Source organism: Papaver somniferum, chromosome 7, assembly GCF_003573695.1.
Source record: "Papaver somniferum cultivar HN1 chromosome 7, ASM357369v1, whole genome shotgun sequence".
Classification (NCBI taxonomy): Eukaryota; Viridiplantae; Streptophyta; class Magnoliopsida; order Ranunculales; family Papaveraceae; genus Papaver; species Papaver somniferum.
In genome coordinates this window covers 200874715-200885861 of record NC_039364.1, presented here as the reverse complement: position 1 = coordinate 200885861, position 11147 = coordinate 200874715, and positions in this window count along the sequence as shown.

Below are 11147 nucleotides of genomic sequence, written 5' to 3'. Positions count from 1 at the left end.
TTTGTTCCTATTAACAATTTTCCCTGATGACAATTGATACTTGTTTAATAAGCTCATCAAATTATCCAATGACTTCTTATGACCATTGCAGAATATGAAAATATCATCTGCAAACATCAAGTGTGAAGGTTGACAGTTACCTCTTGTGACCATTGCTTGTATCTTCTCTTTTTGTATCAATTTTGATATATTTCTACTAAGTACTTCCCTTGCAAGAATGAAAATTATGGGTGATAATGGGTCACCTTGTCTGAGCCCTCTTCCAACCCCAAAAAACCCACATGGGACACCATTGACAAGCACAAAGATCATTGCAGACTCAAAGATTTTCCTGATCCAGTTAATGCCCACTTCAGAGAAACCAAATCTTCTAAGCACTTCAAATAAGAATTCCCAGCTTAATGAGTCAAAATCTTGAGTTATGTCTAGCATTTATTTTGTAATCCATATGTATTGATAGTTTTGTCACTAAAATTGACAAAGGGAGAGATTGTTAGAGCAATGCTCGGTCGAACTCGCAAGCGTTGCTATCTCAAGCTTGTTTGTCAAGTTTAGTTGATCAAAACTATATACTTGATTTCTAGTCTACTTATAGCTATCTCTCGGATTATGATAGAATGTGTAGTTGAGATTTAGACTTCATGGCGTTCATCGATTGAAGACGAAGATCTACTGAGGAGTGATTGGAGGAACTTCATCAACAAAAGGTATGTGGAAACTAAAACTTATCTATCACTCAAAAGTCTGTTCCATTCTAACTTATAATGATACTAAGTCGTATAGCTATATAGACTTTTATATTATACACATTTGATATTTCGAACTGAGTTTATCTCGTTTATGTATTTCTCGAAATATGTGTTGGAAGCTTTTTGCTTTAGCTATATTCATCATATTCTTGACAAGTTTAGTTGGAAACAATTTATTTGTGGAAACTAAATATTAAGTTAAAAGATGTTCATGTGGAAATTTCCTTGAAACATCTTATATGATCTGTGTGAGAAATCATTTGTGTCGACTTGGAAATTTTCGTATTGATCATTCGATCACATGAAAATTACTTGAAGCTAATGGTATGTGTGAGACAACCATTGTCGTCTTCTAAGGATGTTTCGATGATTGAAATGGGAGTTTAGAACAATTAACTATGTCTGAATACAAAACGGTATGCATACCTACTATGCGAACTATATAGTTATAATTCAGGTCCGGGAACCTTGTTTGCGTACTTAGTATGCGAACGGTTTTACCTGTGAAGGTCTGGGAACCTTGTTTGCGTACCTAGTCTGCTAACGGTTCAGCCTGAGTTAGGTCCGGGACGGCTGTTCGCGTACGTAGTTTGCGAACGACTGGACAAGGCCAAGGGACGGAGCTGTTGTTTGCATACCTGGTTTGCGAACACAGTGGTTAAGTTCTAAAATAGGTTAAGTATGATTCTGATACTCATGAACTAAAACATTTCTGAATTAAAGAATGCAATCTTTGCAAACCGTGGATTAATGTTCATGAATTGATTCTTGTATAAGTACTTTGTACGATTACGAATCAATCTGATTTTGTTTCAGTTTGTTCATATATATTTCTATGAGATAGTGAACAATTGAACAACTCCATTTTAAACACAATTAGATTCATTTGATTATATTTCATGATTGATTGATCATCATATTTGATATAGAAGTGTTAGATGAATGTGGTTAAGACAAAAGTGTTCATATGGCTAACTCCGGTTAACTGTTATTGAGCCAACTCAATATACACGTTTAGGTATGGTACCCATATTTAAATGAGGAGATTGATTGTTTTATATTAAGAATTAGATTAAATCTTAAATCAGAAGTTCATCTAACGGTGAATATTGAATGCTTTGTTACTAAGCTATCTTAGCTTTGATTGTAAGCAACTCTGATTTGAAAGGATATAAGGGAGAACTCTAGAAACTGGAAAATCTAATCCCGACAGTTTCATGTGTCCTAGTTGCAAGCTAGAGTCGATTCTCCTTTAACCTAGGTTTTTCCAAACCATATTAGGTTAACGACCGTACGGAGGAGAAACGATTTGCTGGTTTTTAAGGAATTGAGAAGACGACCGTACGGAGGAGACTCCTCGAACCGAGCGAAATGTTAAACCTCACACAGACGCACCGCTGCAAAGGGGGTGCTTTAGATTCGAGAGATCAATCTGTAGTACTCCGTCCTAAATCAAGACAATGACCGTTCCAGAGTAAATTCGGTCACAAGAGAGGATGGGTTGATCTGTAGGAGGGAAGCTGGGAAATGCGTGGAATCAATGGTAATCAAAGATTGTGGGTGTATGAATTCTGAATATGATAGGCTCTGAATGATTGAAATTGCTCAATTGAGAGTAGTTGCTCAATTGATGAGTTGATGATATCATGTTGTCGATGAGACGTGAGATTGATGATACTGTTGATGCTGATGATTCAATCATGATTCAGAGACTTATTTATATTGCTGGAATTTTGGACACCATGATCCCATGAAGTGTGACAGTTGATGGAATCAAGGAGTGGGGAAGTGGAGATCGTGTTTGAAACCAGTTGCTCAACGTGTGGATACTTGGTCGATTTTCCACCCACTACCTCGTGAATTCCTTCAACTGATTGCACGACTTGCGCACATTCCATCGTGTGTTTGAACACACGTGTCGTAGACCGCCAGACCAAAACCCTAAGTGATATCCCTCTAAAGTGACACGGTTGACATCTCGTGGTATGTTAGTCAATTGATGACTTCGTGGTTTGATGGGACGATGAGTCCATGTAGTTGCTGAGTTGAACATGTCATGAGTCAGAGGTATAGTTCTTACGATGAAGTGAGCAAGTATTGCTCATTCGATGGATCGTTGAATATTGATTGTTGAACCAATATTCCTTGGTTTGAGCAAATATTTATCATCTGAGCAAGTGTTGCTCATGTGATGAATTGTTGAATATTTGATCGTCTGAGCATGTGTTGCTCATCTGATGGATTATTGGCAGCGTACCAAAAATATTAATTAGAATACTGGTTGTTGAACCGATCATAATTAATAAAATTAATGACCATGAGGTCGTCGTAAAATTATTAAGGTTGGAATCTGGAATGATGATCCTTGGATTCAGAAAACCAAATTTGATCAATTGATGATCAAGTCATGGTTCGTCAGAAGTTTAACCATAGGACGAAGGAGGGAGCGACTATGTGGCACTGTGGATCAACCATGTAGTGTCCATATGCTCACGTGAGAAAATACGAAGAACTCCTGAAGAGTTGACGATTTGTTGGTGGAAGAATGATTAAATGCTGGCTTAATCATTTATTCAAAAATGCTCGTCTGAGCCTTAGGTGAGAAAACCTAATTAATTATGACGAGGCGAGGGCCGACCATGGAGTCATGAAACCGGCCCTGGGTGTCACGTGACCGCCTGACGATCACTTCATGAAAATCCAAAGTGTTTGGAAGAGTTTTGGACCTAATACGAGCAATTGTGCAAATTAGGTCAAAACTGTGAAAATTGATGGGACCGGCTTCCGTGATCCAAAGCGCCAATCTTGGTCGGTCAAGATAGCGTGCTCTTGTCCCCAAGGCGTCCGCGTCTCAGTCCTGAGAATTTTGATATTTTCTGGCGTGCAATTGAGCATCCATTCGAGAAAATATGCCAAAATTAGGGTTTCGACGAAACTGAGGAAAACACCATGAGATGATGAAAAATAATTATAAAATAAGGAATGAGGAGGCGTGGGACCGCCGTGGTCAAGGCATGGTTGGCTGGCCGTGACCACGGTCCCGTGGTGCCTTTTTCTTAATTTTTTAATATTTTGATGAATTTATGAAAAATTCATGAATTTTGAGAAATTTGATGAATTTAGGGAGTTTTCATGAGTTCATGGAAGCAAAATATTAAAATAATAAAAACACGGGCGTGTGGGACCATGGAGGCATGGCCGGCCGGCTATGGACTGGTCCCACGAGTTTTTCATAATTTTTTAATATTTTTAGGTATTTTTGATGATTTGAGGGAATTTTTCCTAATTTGAGAGAAATACCATAAAATCAAGGAATTTGATGAATTCAAGGAAAAATAGGAAAAATAATAATAAAATAATAAAGCAAAGGGCATGTGGGACTGGATAGGGCATGGCCGGCCGGCTAGTGGCCCAGTCCCACAAGTTTTAATAATTTTATTTTATTTTATTATTATATGATGATTTGTGCAAAAAATACCATGAAATCAAGGAGTTTTTTCATGAAATTAGAGAAATAATAATAAAATAATAAAGAACCGTGGGGTGTAGGGCCGGCTGGGACCAAGGCATGGCCGGTTGGCCAATGGTCACGCCCCACATTCCTTTCCTTAATTTTATATTATTTGTTATGGATTTATGGAAGAACCATGAAACCGAGGAGCTTCCTCGAGACAAAGGGGATTTGATCAGATGAGAGAATTTTCATCAAATCATGGAAAATAATAAAAATGTATTCAAAATATAAAACTGGCATGGAACTGACCACGACACGGTCGGTAGGTCGTGTGTCCGTGTTCCCAGCACCTTGGTCAATATTTTTAATTATTTATTATTTTCTTCCCTATTTTGCATAGGTTCATCGTTTCGTTGTATTTTGAAATACTCGTTCGTGCGGCGACTGTTAGTGTATCGTCGTTGAATACACTTTCACCATTTGAACCGGGGCTTACTTAGAGGTAGCTCAGACGCCCGATTGTTGATTATTTATTACTAATTGTGGAATTCAGTGGAGAATAATTCACAAACTGAGTAATAAGATGTTTATTATTAATTCATAGGATCAGCTGAGGATTCGACTACGAATTCAGAATAATAAAGTGAGCATTACCATTCCATGGGATCGTAGATTCAACCATAGAATCAGAGTAATTAAGATTTATCTATTACCATTTATGAGACCAGTTGTGGATTCGATCATGAAATCGGAGTAATGAGATAATATAGTTATTGCTATTCTATGAGATCAAGCCGTGGATTCGATCATAGAATCAGCACAATTGTTTATTGCCATTCCGTGGGACCAGTCGCAGATTTGACCATGGAATAGGAGCAAATTTTATTGCCATTCCATGGGACCAGTCGTGGATTCGACCATGGAATAGGATCAACTGTTATTGCCATTCCATTGGACCAGTCGTGGATTCGACCATGGAATAGGAGCAATTGTTATTTCCATTCCATGGGACCAGTCGTGGATTCGACCATGGAATAGGAGAAATTTTTATTTCCATTCCATGGGATCAGTCGTGGATTCGACCATGGAATAGGAACAATTGTAATCAGGAATAATTAACTTTGTGGCTCTATACTAGCAGAGCAAGCTGTCTAGGAGCATTAGTTATTCTGATATGAGCTTGTCGGTAAGTCATATCTTTTATATAGTCAGGGTAAACTCGTTGTTTGTTCATGAAGACGTTATCGCTCTATACTAGCAGAGCAAGCTGTCTAGGATCCGTCCATCTCGTGATACTGTATAGAAATAATCATTGAAAGTATTCAGTATTCATGAGATATGCCGTTGTCCAGTCGTGAGACTACATATCTACATGTACTCTCAGAGAAAGTACTCTCCGTTGAGAATTCGATGAGAGACCCGTGTCTCGATACTCACGTCTGATTTCTGGATCAGAGCTTCGTATAATTAAGAGTTTACGATTTTATCCCTTGTCGAAAATCCACCATCTACATTAAGTCCCATGCTTACTGAGGAAAGCTGTGTTCCTCAGTCAGCATTAAATGGTGATTTTCCGGCCATAAATAATAATACCAGTAATTGAACTTAGTCGTAAGTTGTGACGTTACCGGATTTAGAGAGCATGAGCAAACCGCGACTTGATGAAGGCTTCAATGTCATGATTGGAGCGTTGTTTGATGAGCATAAATTGGTGTTGAACCGCTGGTTTGGATGATGGGACCTTGGTCGTTTAGGATTCGCGGGCCGGGCCCAAGAAAGGAATCCGTTTTAGTGCACTCGCTCATTCGTTCGTTAGTTTAAGAAACAACAAAATAGACCTGAGTCTAATGATAAAAAATTTGTCTATGAGCTTTCACGAAAAACAAAATTTTATTTTTAAAATATGTGAGATCTCACAAAGTGGAATAAACTCTCGTTTCAAAGGTGGATGCTCGCGTGAAGGAGCAAAATATATATATTTTTCAAATTCACGTGAGTTTCACGTTAAAATATATTTTGTAAAATCAATGTTTTGATTTTGAATAATTGTTGAAAGTAGACAACCATACATGGTGAAAGAATGTCTATATGTGAGTTTTCACAATCGTAGAATGGACGTCTGTCCAGACTTTGAGAAACCAGTGAATGTTCACATTGTAAAATTTACGTGGGTTGTTCACGGTTTTGTGAAAATCATGTCAGAATTTTGCTCGTCTTAGCAGGTTTGAAGGAACGAGCAAGATTTGAAGTATTAACTCATGTACTGTTAGTGGAATCGTAAACAGGTAAGAGTTGAAAGTTACCATTTTTGCAGATGCTGATGTGAGCATCTTTATTCCATGATTCGTTGTTTTGCTGAATCCTGCGCTTTGTATAAATGATGCGCTGAATGTTATGCATCTTTCACAGCCACGTTGCAAGAATGACTGACTCCCATGATGACACTTTCAAAGACGATGTTTCCAAGGATGACATCTCCGCGGGTGTAACTTCAAGAAATGATACTTCTGGGACCTCTGAGTGATGGTGAGAGATCCTTCATACTGAGTTGTACTTCTGGTTATTTCATCAACTATGCCACAGGATGATCATGTAGTGAGGTTTCAGATCAATGTAGACTCCTCGGAAATGGAAGAAAGTCTTCGGGGCGGAGCACCCAGAAGTAAGGACTACATGATGTTAGCAAATGACGTGCATTCCCCAGCCGTTTCTTTGGTGAGTTGTTAGCGCTCCTTGTGTCATGACTTTTTCCTGCCCGTGCAATTAGGATCACTAGACCAAGGTTTTGTTATTTCATTTCTGACCTTTTCTCCATCGATTGACGGTCTTCAACTTGTTCCCAGGCGAACAATTCAAGAATCCAGTACTGATGAAGAAGTCAATGTAAATATCTCTTTCGTGCAGGTGATCGCGGCATCTCCTTGAATGAAATAATAATAATTTTTGTTGATGAATCCAGGAAGAAATCATTGTAGATAAGAATCATGTTGATGAAGCGCACTCTTCTTTGGGAGATGGGAATATGGAGAATTCCTGAAATCTCGAACTGAATGGAGATAGCGGTGTTGTCAACGGAGATTCTGGCATCGTCGAGCCTTCAAATGATTTAGAGACTCCCTTAGTAAGTATATATCCTGTAGTTTATTCAAAGAAATATGATATCGCTGATTCGTGAATTAATGAATGAAAATCCATGTGAATTTATGGATAACTTTGCCGAAATACGTCACCGGAAAATTTCAGACTTCAGATTTTACTAGAAACGCTATAGAATCTTCGTCCGAAGTCGGATTTTCGCGGTTTGCATATGTATCGTCAAGCCCAGGAAATGTCCAAGCTTTATCAAAGAAGCTATTTGAAGTTTGAGTATGTTTAGGGCCTGAAAAAGGCGAAATAGTGAACATCCAGGAGACCTTCAGAACTTTTTCAGATGGCATGTTTCTCCATGTTTTAGCCACATCTCTTTGCTCGTTCATTGGATTGTCATGAAATTTTGAGACGTTTTAGAGGACATCAATACGAAGAGAATGGTATATAACGCATCTTCAGATTCCTCGTATATAGATCCCAGTTAGTATTTTATTACAGGGAAGAGTACAGTTTCTTCAGACGAGGTTACCGTAAAACGTATTTTCATGACTTTCATGCTATTTTCTCGTGCCTTGAGTGTATAATGATTTATCTTGATAATGTTGGATTTCTTGTATTATGTATTTTATGATCTCATTTGGTTTGAAGCTTAAATGACTCTAACCTCATGTAATCTTCGTATTAGGTGCCAAATACCGAAGTTGAGGATATTGAAACCAATGAGGATAACTCAAACTTCCCTGGAGTTATTGATGAAGATACAACCATCTATTCACTTCAAATCCATGAGAAGGTTGTCATTGAAGTCTTGGAAACTCAGATTGTTGCTGCTTCAGTGATAGAAGAAACCGAAACACCAGTACAGAATACTGAAAAAACTGTTGCCCTGGAGGCTGCTCCAGTAATTGAGAACCGTATAGTGGTGCATGAATATCCAAGTGAAGGAGTTGATTTTGATCCTCCGCTCGATGCTTCAATCCCGTATCATGAACTAGTTGACGGATTCAGCGTTCCCATTGGATATGCAGTCTTGTACGAGAAACCGTGGAAGATGTATGGGAACATCGTCGTTACCAAGGATCCGGAGCATAGTTATTTCTTGACGAGGCAAGTAGAAGCCATATTGTGTGTTATAAATGATATCCGCATCACAACTGGAAATACTGTCACCCGGGATATACTCTTTGATTGGGAGTACAACTTGAACAAAGCTGAAGAACTTGGCTTAAATATGAAGTGGCTTCGTCAAAAGATTGATGCTATAACGAAAGCGGTGGAAGGTGACACTTATTTCACCACCAGTGATGCCGTGTTGAAGAAGATGGATGAAGAAAAGCAGAAATCTTATTTTGCTGACTTTCTTTAGTTTTCTTTCCATGATATCTTGAACCTTGGACTTCTGAGAGATGTGAGGTTTTATTCTGGTCTTGATTTCTTGACCGGTTTTGGATTGTGAAATCGATCGTCTTGACAAGTGGACCGTCAGTCCCCAGTATTTTGTTAAGTCTCTACCTTTCGTTTTCCATTCTTCTGGTGAGACCTAGATAGAGGTCCCAGGTAGAAAAATTGATGTAAAAACCTAGGTGGTCGAAGTTGGAGGTACCTTGATGAAGGATTTAGCGGAAGTACCTGGTGGACACCGATCGACTGTGGGGCCGGATGGGACCAAGGCATGGCCGGTTGGCCAATGGTCACGCCCCACACTCCTTTCCTTAATTTTATATTATTTGTTATGGATTTATGGAAGTACCATGAAACCGAGGAGCTTCCTCGAGACGAAGGAGATTTGATCAGATGAGAGAATTTTCATCAAATCATGGAAAATAATAAAAATGTATTAAAAATATAAAACTGGCGTGGAACTGACCACGGAACGGTCGGTAGGTCGTGTGTCCGTTTTCCCAACACCTTGGTCAATATTTTTAATTATTTATTTTCTTCCCTATTTTGCATAGGTTCATCGTTTCGTTGTATTTTGAAATACTCGTTCGTGCGGTGACTGTTAATGTATCGTCGTTGAATACACTTTCACCATTTGAATCGGGGCTTACTTAGAGGTAGCTCAGACGACCGGTTGTTGATTATTTAATACTAATTGTGGAATTCAGTGGAGAATAATTCACAAAACTGAGTAATAAGATGTTTATTATTAATTCATAGGATCAACTGAGGATTCGACTACGAATTCAGAATAATAAAGTGAGCATTACCATTCCATGGGATCGTAGATTCGACCATAGAAGCGGAGTAATTAAGATTTATCTATTACCATTTATGAGACCAGTTGTGGATTCGATCATGAAATCGGAGTAATGAGATAATATAGTTATTGCTATTCTATGAGATCAAGTCGTGGATTCGATCATAGAATCAGAACAATTGTTTATTGCCATTCCGTGGGACCAGTCGCAGATTCAACCATGGAATAGGAGCAGTTGTTATTGCCATTTCATGGGACCAGTCGTGGATTCGACCATGGAATATGATCAATTGTTATTGCCATTCCATGGGACCAGTCGTGGATTCGACCATGGAATAGGAGCAATTGTTATTGCCATTCCATGGGACCAGTCGTGGATTCGACCATAGAATAGGAGCAATTGTTATTTCCATTCCATGGTACCAGTCGTGGATTCGACCATGGAATAGGAGCAATTGTTATTGCCATTCCATGGGACCAGTCGTGGATTCGACCATGGAATAGGAGCAATTGTAATCAGGAATAATTAACTTTCTGGCTCTATACTAGCAGAGGAAGCTGTCTAGGAGCATTAATTATCCCGATATGAGCTTGTCGGTAAGTCATATCCTTTATATAGTCAGGGTAAACTCGTTTTTTTTTTCCTGAAGACTTTATCGCTCTATACTAGCATAGCAAGCTGTCTAGGAGCCGTCCATCTCGTGATACTGTATAGAAATAATCACTGAAAGTATTCAGTATTCATGAGATATGCCGTTGTCCAGTCGTGAGACTACATATCTACATGTACTCTGAGAGTAAGTACTCTCCGTTGAGAATTCGATGAGAGACTCGTGTCTCGAATCTCACGTATGATTGCTGGGTCAGAGCTTCGTATAATTATGAGTTTACGATTTTAACCCTTGTCGAAAATTCACCATCTACAAGGTACGGTACCCATATTTAAATGAGGAGATTGATTTTTTTATATTAAGACTTAGATTAAATCTTAAATTAGAAGTTCATCTAACGGTGAATATTGAATGCTTTGTTACTAAGCTATCTTAGCTTTGATTGTAAGCAACTCTGATTTGAAAGGATATAAGGGAGAACTCTAGCAACTGGAAAATCTAATCCCGACAGTTTCATGTGTCCTAGTTGCAAACTAGAGTCGATTCTCCTTTAACCTAGGTTTTTACAAACCATATTAGGTTAACAACTTGAAGACTTCATTTCGGATTCGTGAAGCCAAATCCAACTATTTTCTGTGTAGTTGCATATTCTGATCTTACTTGTTCTATCGTGTTGAGTACTATCTTCTCTAAGATTTGCTCGAGATTTGTCTCCGATAGTTAAGATATACAAAGTAATCACAACAGTTCTTCTTCTTAGACTCTTGTGATTCTGAAATAACTTTTTCTGTTAATCAGTTGGGTTATCGTAAGGTGATTGATATTTCTATGATGCTCTTAGGGATTATAAGACCGTATTATCAATTGGTTCTTGTTCACCTTGATTTATCAAAAGACGGAACAAAAACCGAATAAAGAATAGACATATCTGTGAGAGACAATTTTTTTTATAAGTCTTCAACTTTGGGTCGTAGCAACTCTTAGTTGTGGGTGATATCAGCTAAGGGAATCAAGTGCGCAGAATCCGACGTGATTCTAGAGGC